Here is a 13,581-nt window from a genome sequence, read left to right on the forward strand (position 1 = left end):
AACAGAGATAAATGATTGCGTTTCAAATGATCCACTTCCTGGGAATGTGAGATTTATTATCCATATCTTTATTTCAACAAGAGACAGCCAACAAAATGGGGTTATAATTGATCTCAGGTGTAAAAGATACTTTTAAGATGGCTACCCAACAACCATTGTTCTCTTTCTTTTTTTCTCTTTCTTCCTTCCTATCCCCCAGCACCACCTTCTTTCTTTCCTTCTTTCTTTCTCCAATCCCTAAGTGCTAGGGTTGAACCCAGGGCCTCACACATGTTAGATAAATGCTGCAACACTGAGTTATATCCCCAGCTAGCATGTTGCTAACAGAACCCTGTTTGTTTATAAAGTGATCAGTACTTTAGGAAATACTAAGTCCCTCCAAATCCCAAGAGGTGAATCTCGATTAACTTAACAAGTTATCTCTTGCTTATGATTGGTTTAGCAATGGGCATGTGAGACAATTCTGGCCAAAAACACTGGGCAAGTGTTTTGGAGGGGCATGGGAAATATTCTCCCTTATCTTAAAAGGGGGTGTCCAAGGCTGAGACAGAAGGTTCACAAATTCAAGACCAGCCTCAGCCATTTAGTGAAACCCTAAGCAACTTAGTGAGTCCCTGTTTCAAAATAAAAATAAAAAATAAAAAGGGCTGGAGGTGTGGCACAGTGGCAAAGTGCCCTTTGGGTTCAGTCACCAGTACCAAAAAAAAGGGGGGGTGTGGAGGTTATCCAAAATAAAAAGTTCCTATTATTTTTGTATTTGCATGTTATATGGAAAAGAGATCTCTAGAATAGAATCAGTCAACCATGAGGGAACAACAACCCATCATGAGGACAGAAATCAAAATACTAAAGGGTCAGAGAACCATTCTGAACTGCTGAATTAACCAACCCTAGAGGAGTTTAACTTTTAGAGAAACAATATCTTCTATGAAGAAGAATAAAGCAAGGTAAATGCTGAGAAACAAATGAAGGAAGTCTTTATTTATTTTTTAAACTTTTATTTGTTCTACTTAGTGGAAGGCATTATTTAACGTGGAATGACTAAAAATGTTCTCTCAAATGTGTGGTGTTTGACTCAAAGAAAGTGAAGGAGAAAATTATTTAAGATATTTGGGGAGGCATAAAGGCCCCCAGGTGCAAGTGTGCATAGTAACTTCAGTTTAGCAAGGAGGCTAGTGTGACTGGAACAGAATATGAGAGAAAAGGGGTAGAAAGTGAGATATGAGAGAAAATAAGGGAACCTATTCATGAAGGACCTTTTGAATTAAATTAAGGACTGTGGATTTTAGTTTGGTGATATGGGATGTCATTATAGAGCTTTGAACAGGGATGTGACACAATTATACTTTTCCTTTAGATGGATCATATTGGCTGCAATGTAGATAATAAAATGAAAAGCGACAAAGACAGAACCAGAGAGTAATTAGGAGGATATACTAATATCCAGGAGAGAGATGATGGCTTGGACCATGATGGGAGTGGTAGTGATAAGAAGAGGAAAACTTCTGAAGATGTTTCTAAGGTAAAGTCTTTAAGATGTCCTAATAAGTTCAATTAGGGTGTGAAAGAAAAAGGAATCAAGGATTGCTACTAGGTTTTTGACATAAGTAAATTGTTAGATATGGCTTTGTCAATTACTAAAAAGAAAAACACCAAAGGAGCTGAAAATTTAGGAGGAAAGTGAGAGCTCATTAAAATTGAGATTGTTATAGGTGTTCTGAAGGGAGAAAAAGTTAAGTAGGAAGTTGGAATACATACATGTAGAATTCAGAGGAACAGGTAAGCCAGAGATGCAAATTGTAGAGTCATCAGTATATAATATGAATTGAAAACCATGAGAATGGATGAGATCTTTAAAAGGAGTAAGTGTATAGAGATGGACTCACTCCTGGGGCACTTTAACTTTTAGAAGTCAGAGAGGTCAGGAGGAATCAGCAAAGACGATAGAAGGAGCAACCAGTGAGGCAGAAGAAGAATTAAAGGAGTAATATCCTGGAGGTCACATAAAGTTTCTAGAAAAAGGAAATGATGATCTCTCTGAAATACTGCTGAGAGGTCATCTACCATAGGATTTCAAAGTTGACCATAAGATATGGCAACATGGGTGTTTGATCATTTCATCAGCAGGAGAAGTTTCCATACAAATGATGGGTTTGAAAATCTGATAAGAGTTGGTTCAAAAGAGAATGGAGGGAAAGAAAGTAGAGGTTGGGACTATGGGTTAGTTTTAATGTGAGTTTTTCTATAAAAATAACCAATGCTATGTAAATTTATGATTACACAAATGGTATGCCTTTACGCCATGTACAAACAGAGAAACAACATGTATCCCATTTGTTTACAATTAAAAAAAAACAGAAAAAAAAATAACCAATGACAGAGGGTGATAACTGGAGGGGATATGGGAATTGAAGAGTTTTTAAAGTTTGTTAGATATTAGAACAGGTTCACATGATGATGGCAATGATTCACAAGAGAGGAAAACATTGATGGTACAAGAGAAAGGAGGAGACAACAACTAAGTTATCTGAGAGATTTTAGAATAGTTAATATCAACATATCCCTGAAAACTTCTGGAATGTTGGGAGACAGCTTCAACAATTCAATCCCTAATATTGTATTCCTCTTCACTCTCATCAACTCGCAAAACAGAAGAACTTAAGGAACATCTTGTCCAACCCTTTCCTCACTATTTTGTAGAAACCAGTAAGAGGGGCGGCCTGCCCTTTGTACCTCTCCATGTTTTTCTAGCTTGGTCAAAATGGAAGAAGGTGAGAGAAGCAATGCTTCCTTGTCATCCTTGTCCTCTCATGCCTCATCTTGGATGTCAAAAGGAATTGACTATATCCCTAACATCCTTCTGCTGCAAAGCAAAAAGGATACCTGTATGTACCATCCCCAGTATGGCCCAGCTCTCCTGTGCAAGCCCAACTAGGCTTGAGTCAATTTGGATAAACCAGGCTCTAAAAGGGCTTTAGATGTATGCATCTAGGGAAAGGAAAAAAAAAAAAAAAAAAAACTGCCTTGATTCTGGGGTTTGGAACCAAGATAGTATAGTACAGTTTGATTGATCACCTCCTTTGTACAAATACTGGTTTTTCTACCTTCTATCTTTAACACAGTCCTATCAAACACTACCACATCCAAGTGACTAGGCAAGTCTTAAAAGACATTTGTATTACAACTCACAAAATCAAGTATATCAGAAACAAGGGAACATCTAGAGGCTCTAAATACTTAATAAAAATTCAAACCAGCTGCAGTGTAGTGCACACCTGTTGTCAAAACTACTCAGGAAGCAGGGGCAGGAGAATTGCTTAAGCCAAGGAGCTCATGGCCAACCTGAGCAACACAGGGATACCCCATCTCAAAAAATAATAATAATAATAATCCAAAGAGATGTAAGACATAAGTCAAATGAAGTAAATAGAACTCTTCTGGTTACTTAATTAAAACAAATTCCAAAGACAAGTTAATCTGATACTGATATTGAAACATCTGAAAGATAGTTTCTTCATTCTGTTCTCTTATCTGGTATACTGGTATCTGAGCTTTTTTTTTTCCTCAATATTTTATTGATCCAACAAGTGAGTATTTCTCTGTCATTAGGACAAATAAATTATATCCCCTCCAAAATGGGAGAAAATCCACAAGATCACTTTAAAACTAGTAGAGAGCTGGCCTAAATCCAGGACAGATTGTTAATTCTAATAATATCCCTCTGTAAAAAAGTTTATGGGTAGTCTCTAAGATTTTGGTGTGTCAAGGGCAAAACATCTTCAAGGCTTCACTTGAGAGCAGTAAAATAGTTAAAGGGTCATAAAATGTAATAAAATATTTATTTAATTGTTAGAAGACTGAAGGTATAGGCTACATTTTCTTGAACCACTTCATTTTATGCAACCATAGCTATTCAGCCAAGGATAAATAGCCAATGAAGCTGTAAAATTATTGATGTTTAAATTCTGGATATCATTGCCCTCAAAATTCTAATTCATTATTTTAGATGATGAGAATGATGACAGTGGAGAATTAACTAGACTTCATAGAATATTTACAAGGAAAATATAGTAAATACAATACGTGTTGAACACAGAAACCATTCTGACTTCTTTTCATGTTATCTATATACTGGAGAACAAGTTTTCAAATCTTCCTGTTAGAATAAAAGTTCAAAAAAGTAACGTGGAAAAGAAAACTAAATCTTATTTTGACCCCAAGAAGAAAATTTCACCATTTGCAAATTGGAAATAATTGTAAGCTAAGAAAAGTTGATATATTTAAAACTCTAACCTCAGCTTTTCACTTATTGGCATAGAAAGCAATAACATGAAAGTTAAAATTAAGATTATGTCCCTTTTTCATGTTACCAATCCACTTAAAACTAAGAATGTTATATCTGGCAAGCTGATTTCATTTTAAAATAAAATTTGCACAAAAATGTTGCTGGTCTAGGAGGAAAGAACTTTTGTTGTCAGCATTATAAACTTATTCTTTTCTAATCACTTTCTGAATGAAGCAGTATTTTCTACCTTGCTTAGTAGAATTGTTTCATCAAAAGGAGATCAAAAAAGTTTGGCTTAAACATACGATTTAAGAGCCTGTACTTCAATTTTGAAAAGTCCTGTCCTATGTAATGTTTCTGCCCAACTTCTCAAGTGAAGGTGATTAGACCTCCACAAAAAAAAAAAAAAAAAAAAAAAAGCTTAAGAAATTTTGAGGGTTTATTTGAATAATAGGACAACAGTTTCTGTAATCTAAATATGAAATGTGGGTATTTTGCTTTGCTTCTTCCTTTTGCACAGTGAGGATTGAGATAGGAGGGGGGAATTACTGGGAGAAGATAAGAGGCTCAGTTTTTATTAAGTGTTTCAACTAATTTTCCTAATGTTTTGCTTCCTGTGCTTGCAATTAATTTCAGCATTGTTCAGCCTTTTAAAACTGTTTAGACATTTATAACAACATTACAATTCTACCACCCTTTCAGAAAATAAATGCGAACAATCGATTCCATATTCTGGAAATACACTAAATGAATGCTGGGATCTGGAAAGATTTCTGTTTCTGGAGCAATGCAATTAGTCTGGTTTTCCAGGGATCAAATATCTCATCTCTGACAAGAAATGATTACTCAGGTCATAATATTTTACTTTATCAAAGTGATGCTCAAATTCAGAAAGCTGCACAAAGTGCCCTTTGTCAAACACAAGAGGTGAAAAAGGAATTAAGTGTGAGACTCCATTAATTCTTCCATTCTGGTTCCTCTGCCCCTGTGCAAAACCATCTGACGGGGTGGGGGCAGGCAGTAGCAGAGAGGAGCGTTCTGAGTCTCTGAGGGCCTTACCAAAGTCCATATCCTGTTGTTTAAGAGCAGTGACCCAGTCCTTGTTCTGGGAGCTGGGGTAACATGATGCTTGGACCAGAGAATCCCGCAGACAGGCTTTACGGGGGGACCACCGAGCTCAGCGTGTGGTCTGAACCTTTTGCCCAAAGCTCTGGGGAAGAGGGGAGCCCCAGGCTCCTCCTGGACTGGATAGCCGGGAGCGCCGGGTCCCACTCCTTTCCTCTTGAGGATGGACGCGCAGGCCAGTTAACTTGTTTTCTGGTCTCCTGGATCCGGGACCTCTAGGAAGCCCCATCCCTGCCCCGGAACTTTGCTCTTCTCTGTGACCATCTCTCTAGATGCCTCACGCGGCTCTTTACCATTGAGCTACATCCCCAGTCCTTTTAATTTATTTATTCATTTTTTAATTTTGAGAGAGGGTCTTGCTAAGTTGCTTAGGGCCTCACTAATTTGCTGAGGTTGGGGTCGAATTTGTGATCCACCTGCCTAGGCCTCCAGAGTCACTGGGATTACAGACGTGCGCCACCACGACTGGCTCACTGAAGACTTCAGGATCCGCTTCAGTTACCGGGGTTGAGGGGAGAGGCCAGCAGGACAAAGCACTCCAGGAAAGCAGCACTCAGTCACAGAGCCCGGCCCTAAAGTGCGAGTAGCCGCGCACCTCAGGGCGTCTTCCAGGATCTCGGCGACCTCTGAATTTCTCCTTACCCCAGCCCCGCACTACCGCTTCACACTGGTGCTCTGCGCCCGGCTCAGTGTTCCTTCACTGCCTCGCACCCTTGACAGAGTGCCGCTTACTTGGCGAGAGCAATGCTCAGTGAGCCAGACCTTAAGGTACTGCAGCTGGCACAGTTGGAGGAAGGTGGGAGAGGAGGACCCCAAATCCCAGAGGCGGGTGCTTGCTGTGACTGCACCCAGTTGGCATGGGGCTCCTAAGGCAAGTAGCCTTCCAAAATAATTTCATTAAATGCTTTTTACTGATAATAAAGATATAAATGACAATAAAAGAAGCAAGAGCTCACATTCATTTCTAAGAGTTTGTTAATGGGCCTTTTCCTGTGAGTCGGTTTTCCTTCAATAATTCACGCATCATTCATGCTTTCCAAGAACACATAAAGATTGCTTTTTATGGACCAGCTCTACTCAGTTTGACAAGCATCATTCTCTCCCTCAACAGGCTCTTCAAATACGGTCTTCCGCGTTTTCAGGAGCACTGCAAGGTAACTGTTATATAGTCTTCAAAATGTCTAAAGAGATTGGTGACTATGACAAAGATAAGGTCACCCACAGGAAGACACAGGATGTTCCATTGGCACTGTCCCAGTCTCAGTGCTGGAGTAAGGCCAAGGTTTTGATGTTCCAGAGAAAATGAGCCAACGTGGAGAGCTTATGTAAGTCAGTCACTGCCTTGAGGAAGACCCAGAAGACTCCCAAGGACCGTTTTTATAAAGGTTGCTTCTTTAAGGAAAATTTGGGGCTGGAGATGTGGTGCAGTGAAGAGCTTGCTTAGCAAACTAAGGGTTCTGTGGGTTCAATACCTACCCCCAAAGAGATGCAAATGTGCAAAATGATTTCTGCTTAGTCAAAGAGTTACAGTTTCAGCTGAATTAAACCAACAATCTATGTAAGTATTCATACCCTATGGAAAAGTACAGAAAATTAATGACTGTGATTGTAAAAGTAAGGGTGGGTTGATGGGCTTTTATGTCCACAGTGAGCAATTTAATTCTTTATATGAAACACTGAGAAAGCATGCTTATCAAAAATGAAGACTTTTATTTTTCTTTTAGAAAATTTTGTAGAAATTTTTTAGAAATTTTGTGAAAATGTCGAAATTGTCAGTTGAAATATCTGATGAAGTCTATCTTTACCCTTAAACCCAAGTGACAGGATGGCGCAATATCCTCTGTTTGTTCTCTCTCCTCCCCCCACCCCCGAATTCACCGCACAGCGACAGCGACAGGCAGTGTTGGGGGATGTCAGGCAAAGGTAATCCGGCTTCAGAGCTCTTTGCTTAAGTAAAAAGTGGTGACTGCTTTCCCACAGCTGACCTGGAAAGCAGAGGACACAACCCTGTTCTTTGCAGGGGATGATGCGCTTCCGTGGGTGGTCCTGCTCCCTGCTCCAGGGCTCTCGCAGCAGTTTAGGTTTAAGGTACAGTAGGAATGTCAAGCTCTCTGAGGTTGTGCGGTTGAAACCAGCCTCTGGGCACCATACTTTCTGGTTCAGTCTCAACCCGAGGCTTAGAGAGTAGGCGGCAGTTCGATCTTGCCCCAGTCCCTGGAAACACCTTACCCAGGGCCTTTCAGTCATCCGCACCCGAATGCAGGGGGCGGGAAGCTTTCCATACCACAGCGCCGCATTTGCCCGGGAGGTTTCCCTCTATGCGTTTTCTGGAGTTCCATTCCATAGGGTAGAGCCGAGTGGGTGAAGTCGAGAGGAAGCAGCGACCCCGAGGGGAAGAGGTTTGGTTTTTTTGAGGCCCTGCTGCAGTTTTGGTTTTTAGCCTGCAGCCGCGAGGGGGTGGGGGGGCTGCGCCTTGCTCTTTGGAGTCCCACAGGCCTGAGCCGCAGCTGGGCAAAAGCAGTCGACAGGTGTGTGTGGCCGAACCCCGGGGCATCGGGATGCGGCTAGGAGCCAGGGCTGAACGCCTGGGGCGCGTCCGCTGGGAGAAATCATCTGGCGTTACAGTCGCTCCCGGGTGTATTCCTGGCTCTGCAGATCCACCCGCGCAGCAGCAGCCTGAGGAGACCAACCCAGCCGCGCCTGACTTTGTAGACGCGCACGCCACCCAGCGCTCGCCTAGAGGTGGTCTCAGCTGGGAGTTTGTCTTAAGGCTTAGAGCACTTGCGCGCCTTTGTTTTAGGTCTTTCTTGTCTATCTCGCAAGAAAGCGCAGTGGATTCTAATAATCCTTGATTCCTAGAGCTATTCTTGCCACACAGCAATGCACATTAAAATACTGGCTCTTTCACTTAACAAATGTTTGTTCAACTTTCACCATTCCAGGCCTCACAAGGTCATGAACAACACATACAAGGCCTCTGGGTTCAGGAAGCATACATTTCCAGATGATTGAAAATAAAAATGAAAAAAAAAATAGACAGAAGATCAAGAAAATATTGGAAGAGATGTCAATTATGGGTCATTATCTTATTAGTCACCTCAGAAAGGACAGTAGAGAGAAAACAGGGCCAGGGAATTAGAATTAAAACCCTCTGCTTCCCCTTTTCGTGTGTGAGTCTCTCTCTCTCTCTCTCTCTCTCTCTCTCTCTCTCTCTCTCTCTCTCTCTCTCTCTCTCTCTCTCTCTCTCTCTCTCTCAGGTGGGGGCATATGGGGGAAAGACTCCCAAGAAGAGGGGAGAAGGTAAGGCATGAAAGCATGATTGGAGGGATTTCCCACAGTGATCGGTTCTGTGTTCTATGAAGGAACTACATACTTTGTAATGGTTATTCTATATATTTCATCTTGGCCTAAGGAAGAAGACACATCTTTAAAAATAAATACAATCTGTCATTCCTGTCCGTGGAAGAGGAACCAAAGATGACAAAGACTTAAAAAGTGGAGGAAATGAGAAGGAGCACCCAGACAGTGCAAAGACTAAAAACAAACAAAAAGAAAGGTGGGGCGAACATCATATCCCAGTTTCCCTTCTCACAAAAGTATTATGACTTTAAGACATATGAACTTTTCTATTTTTTCACTAAGATAAAAGATTGCCAAAGGAATACGAATTATAAGTATATTTTGACAATTTCACCCTGAAATGAGAAGTGTGTAATAATACCAGCTATCCAAAGCCTCTCACTTCCTCTTAAGTGGTTTCAGCTTCTGACTTTGATAAGACCACGTTGGGCCTGGGTAAGAGAGAAAGAATGGAGATTTCTTTGAACAGGATGCCCTTGAGAGTCTCATCTCTGTGTGGTACACTTTCTTCTCTTCAGTATTTTGGAAAGGAAGCTGATTCATTCAGGTGCAAGGGTGATGGAATCAAATGAAAACATCAGGGAAATAGATTCAGAGAGGTAGAACTGAACTGGAATTCCCAAGATATTAGTCCATCTTATTCAGGAATGTTGAGCTAGGTTTCCTCTATGATCAAGTATGTGTAGTAGAGGTTGAACTAGTTTTTCCAAGGTTTGGTTCCTTTTCTGATGCACCTCTTAGAACTTGGTATTTATACTATGAAAACTTTTTCATTTGTTCAACAAATTACAATTTCCATAAAACTTTTTCATATGTAATTCCAACATTGGGAATCAATCCCAGCAGGTATTATATTACTCTTTTTTAAAAACTGAGCATCAAATAAGTAATTTGTACAGGCTACATGGTTAGTCAAATAGAAGAGCCCTTGTTAGCAACTGGGTCTGACACTAAGATCAATTGTTTTATCTACTATTTCTAGATAGTATAATTGCATTTCAAAAAGGAAAATAATTTTAATTATCTAATAAGTATTTTTTGAAGACCTCCTAGTACTTTGGCAGGGCCTATGGCAGTGTGATATTTGCTGGTACTTAGTATGTTCTACATTGATATACACCTGATGGCACTGACAATATAATACAGAAGTCATGCACACTCCAGGCATATAGACTGGAATTTTTTTCTGATTCCAGCATACTATCTATGTCAAACTCAGCATGTTTTAAAACCCCATCCATAAAGAGAATGTAATAATAATACCTACTTAATAGACTTATTAATACAACTAAATCAATTTTACATGTTATCATTATTAACTAATAATTAATGGTAACCTTTCAGGAATCTGATATTGCAACTTTGAAGCCAGTCTCAGCAACTTAGCAAGGCCCTAAGCAACTTAGTGAGACCCTGTGTCAAAATAAAAAAATAAAAAGAGTTGGGGATAAGATTAAGTGGTTAAGTGCCTCTGGGTTCAATCCCTGGTACCATAAATAAATAAATAAATCTGTCTCTAGGGCTGGGGTATAGCTCAGTGATAAGCATGTGTGTCTCTGGGGTGGGAGGTCAATCTCCAGCACCAAAAATAAGTAAATAAATATACAAATAAACCCTAGATAAGGTGGATATTACTCACCAAATTTAAGTATCTTTTTGCAACTTGACTGAATCATGGCTTTCAAATTGAGGAGAAATTTTATTTATTTATTTTTACATATTTTATTGGTGCATTATGATTACACATAATAGTGGGATTAATAGTTACATATTTGTTCATGTACACTACATAACAATAAAATTTGGCCAATATCATTCCCGAGTATTTCCCTTTTCCCTGTCTCCTCCCTGGTTCCTTTCCTCTACTCTACTGATCAAGGAGAAATTTTAAATCAGTGCATTCAAGGTCCTTCTCTTACTAGTCACAGATGTCTACTTCTCTTGCTTCCAGTGTTAGTTACTTTTACAGAGGAAGATCTGATTGCGGAGGGAAAGTGACCCTTGGGGGTTTGTGATCACTGATTTCAGTTCTTGCAATCTTGTCTGAAGAATTTCAAGTGACTCTCAAATAGTAGCAGGTAGGACTTGATTAGAAGAGAAAGGAAAAAGGGGAAAGGGACACTTTCAAAGGAAAAAGGGAGAGAGTGGGTCCTCTCAGAGAGGAAAAGGATTGCACCTCCTGCCTTCCAGTTTTACTGGGAGTTCCAGGGGAAGTTTCTAGAATATACCACCCAGGTCCACCTTTCATCTTTTGACTAACTAGTCCCCACTGCAGCATGGCCTTATCCCATGGAGAGGAGATTTTACTGTTACAACGACATGCTAAAGATCCAAGGCAACTCTGGGTCACCTTGGCCCATGCTGACCAGTTCTAATTAGAACTTGTTCTTATAGACTTTTTTGTTTGGGGATGGGGAACTATTCTTCTAATCTTCCAGAGTCCAGGAATCTGGTCTGTGTAAAGGTCACAAAAGTCCCACCTTTAGGGTCACTTGTGTTTTTTCTTATATTCAGGGAGGAGTCTTTGGGCCTGCATTTCTCCTGCAGGTAGAAGTTGTTTGTTGAGGAATATAGCATACCCTATTAACCTAGATAGGAATGAGACCAGAGTGGTTTCAGGTATACATTTATGCGGTGCTGGGGATTGAACCCAGGGCCTTTTGCTTATGAGGCAGGCACTCTACCAACTGAGCCATATCCCCAGCCCAGGTAAATTACTTTTTAAAAGAAAGTATATAGGGGTCAGCACAGTAGGCCCAATCTATAGAGTTATCTCCTTATGTTCCCACTCCTCAAGTCTGTCAAATAAATAATTCTCATAAGACCACTTAAAGTCTTTCTCTATACTCTGTATGCTCTGATTTCCCCCTCCTCCAAAAGAGGAGAAGAAAAGAATAGAAAAATATGTTAAGTTCCCTCCACTTTTCCTAACTCTATTTTCTCACTGTTTTAGTTAATTAATTAATTAATCTATTTATTGTACTCGGGATTGACCCAGGAGCACTTTACCACTGAACTACATCCCCAGTTCTTCACTTTGAGACAGGATCTCAATCATTTCCTGAGGGTGTCACTAAGTTGCTGAGACTGACTTGAAACTTGAGATCCTCCTGTCAACATGACTTTTTTGTGGATAATATTAATCTAGATTGTTTTCAGGTAATGTTTATCTCATGTTGGATCAAGTTCCAACTCATGGAGGGAGGAGTATTTATAGTAGCCCTGTTATTTACAGGGAGAAGTTCCAAGATATAAATTCCTGAAACTACATGTATACTGTGTTTACCTTATACATATGTATTAATAATAAAGCTTAATTAATAAATTAGGCACAAAGTTTTAACTATGATAATTAATAAAAAAATAGAACAATATACTCTAGTAAAGTTACGTGAATGTGGTCTCTCTCTTAAAGAGGCAAGATGAATGTTAGGATGTTTGGACTATGATCAACCACAGGTAATTGAAACCATGGAAAGTGAAACTGTGGATAAGGTGGGATCACTGTATGTGTATTATTTGAAAATCTTTAGGCAGGAAGATTTGTCTCTTTTTACCCTTTTAAATTTATTTATTCAAGAAAGCCATATATATTGGTATAAATTTAGGTGTATTTATTTTATTATGTGGTTTATAATACTATTTTGTATGGTAATGACTAATTTTGTGTCAACATGGCTTGATTAAGGGATGCCTAGATAACTAGCAAAACACTATTCTGATGTGTCTATGAAGGTATATCTGGAAAAGATCAACATTTGATTCATTAGATGGAGCAAAGAAGACAATACTCACCTTTGTGGGTGAGGATCATCTTGTACATTAAAGCTTCAAACAGAACAAAAAGACAAAGGAAGGATAAAGTCACTCTGTCTTTTGGAGCTGGGACATTCATCTTCTCCTGCCTTTGGACATCAGTGTATCTCCTTCTTAGGATTTCAGGCTTGAACTAGAATTATACCACTGGCTTTCCTGGGTCTCTAACTGCAGACAGAAGACTGGGGGCTTTTTAGTCTCTAAAATCAAGTGAAATTTTATAAATTTCCTGTTTGTTCTGTTTCTCAAGCGAGCTATGACTGATACAGTTGACGTTGCTCAAATTGTTTCAGTTTAGGCCATCGGGATCTCTTTCACGTTGACGCCTGTGTCCTTTTGAGACATATCCATTCTTCTGGCTTTTGATCATTTCTTTTCTTACTTTCTGGCAGTATAAGATGTATCAGACTTAACTTGTATTTCCTCTGCCCAGGCTTAGAATTAACCCTTTCTGGGTGATGCTCATGGCAGAGAGGAAGAAATATGTGCCCCACAGTGCTGGTCGACAGAGAAAGGAGTGTGGTCCCAATGGAAACTTGTGGTACAGGAAAAATGGAAGGTCCTGGCCTCTCTTAACATGGGCTTCTTAGATGAAAACATAAAGGCCTTGCTAGAGGAATGCTATCCAAGTGTGTGTGGAAGTGAGGTGGGAGCCATTGGACTGAGGAGAAAGGAGGGAGGGAAAGCATTCTCACTAGCCCCTGTTCTAGCTGCACCCACCCAGGGCTCTTGTTCCTCTCCTTTCTCAAAAAAAAATTTTTTTTAAAAACAAAAATATTAACACTGTCTTCAAACATCCATAGTTTTTTGTTTGTTTGTTCTTGTTTGGTTTGGTTTAATTAAAGAATGGTATTTAGAAACCAAGATTTGGAAGTGAGTGTGCTCATTGCTATAGGGGTATCACCACTTTTAGTCTTTCAGCAAACAGCATTAGGAAATATATACATGTGTGTACCAATGCACCTATAAATATTTCTATATCTGCTGCATATGCG

This window comes from Sciurus vulgaris (assembly GCF_902686455.1).
Source record: "Sciurus vulgaris genome assembly, chromosome: 7".
In the NCBI taxonomy this organism is placed as follows: domain Eukaryota; kingdom Metazoa; phylum Chordata; class Mammalia; order Rodentia; family Sciuridae; genus Sciurus; species Sciurus vulgaris.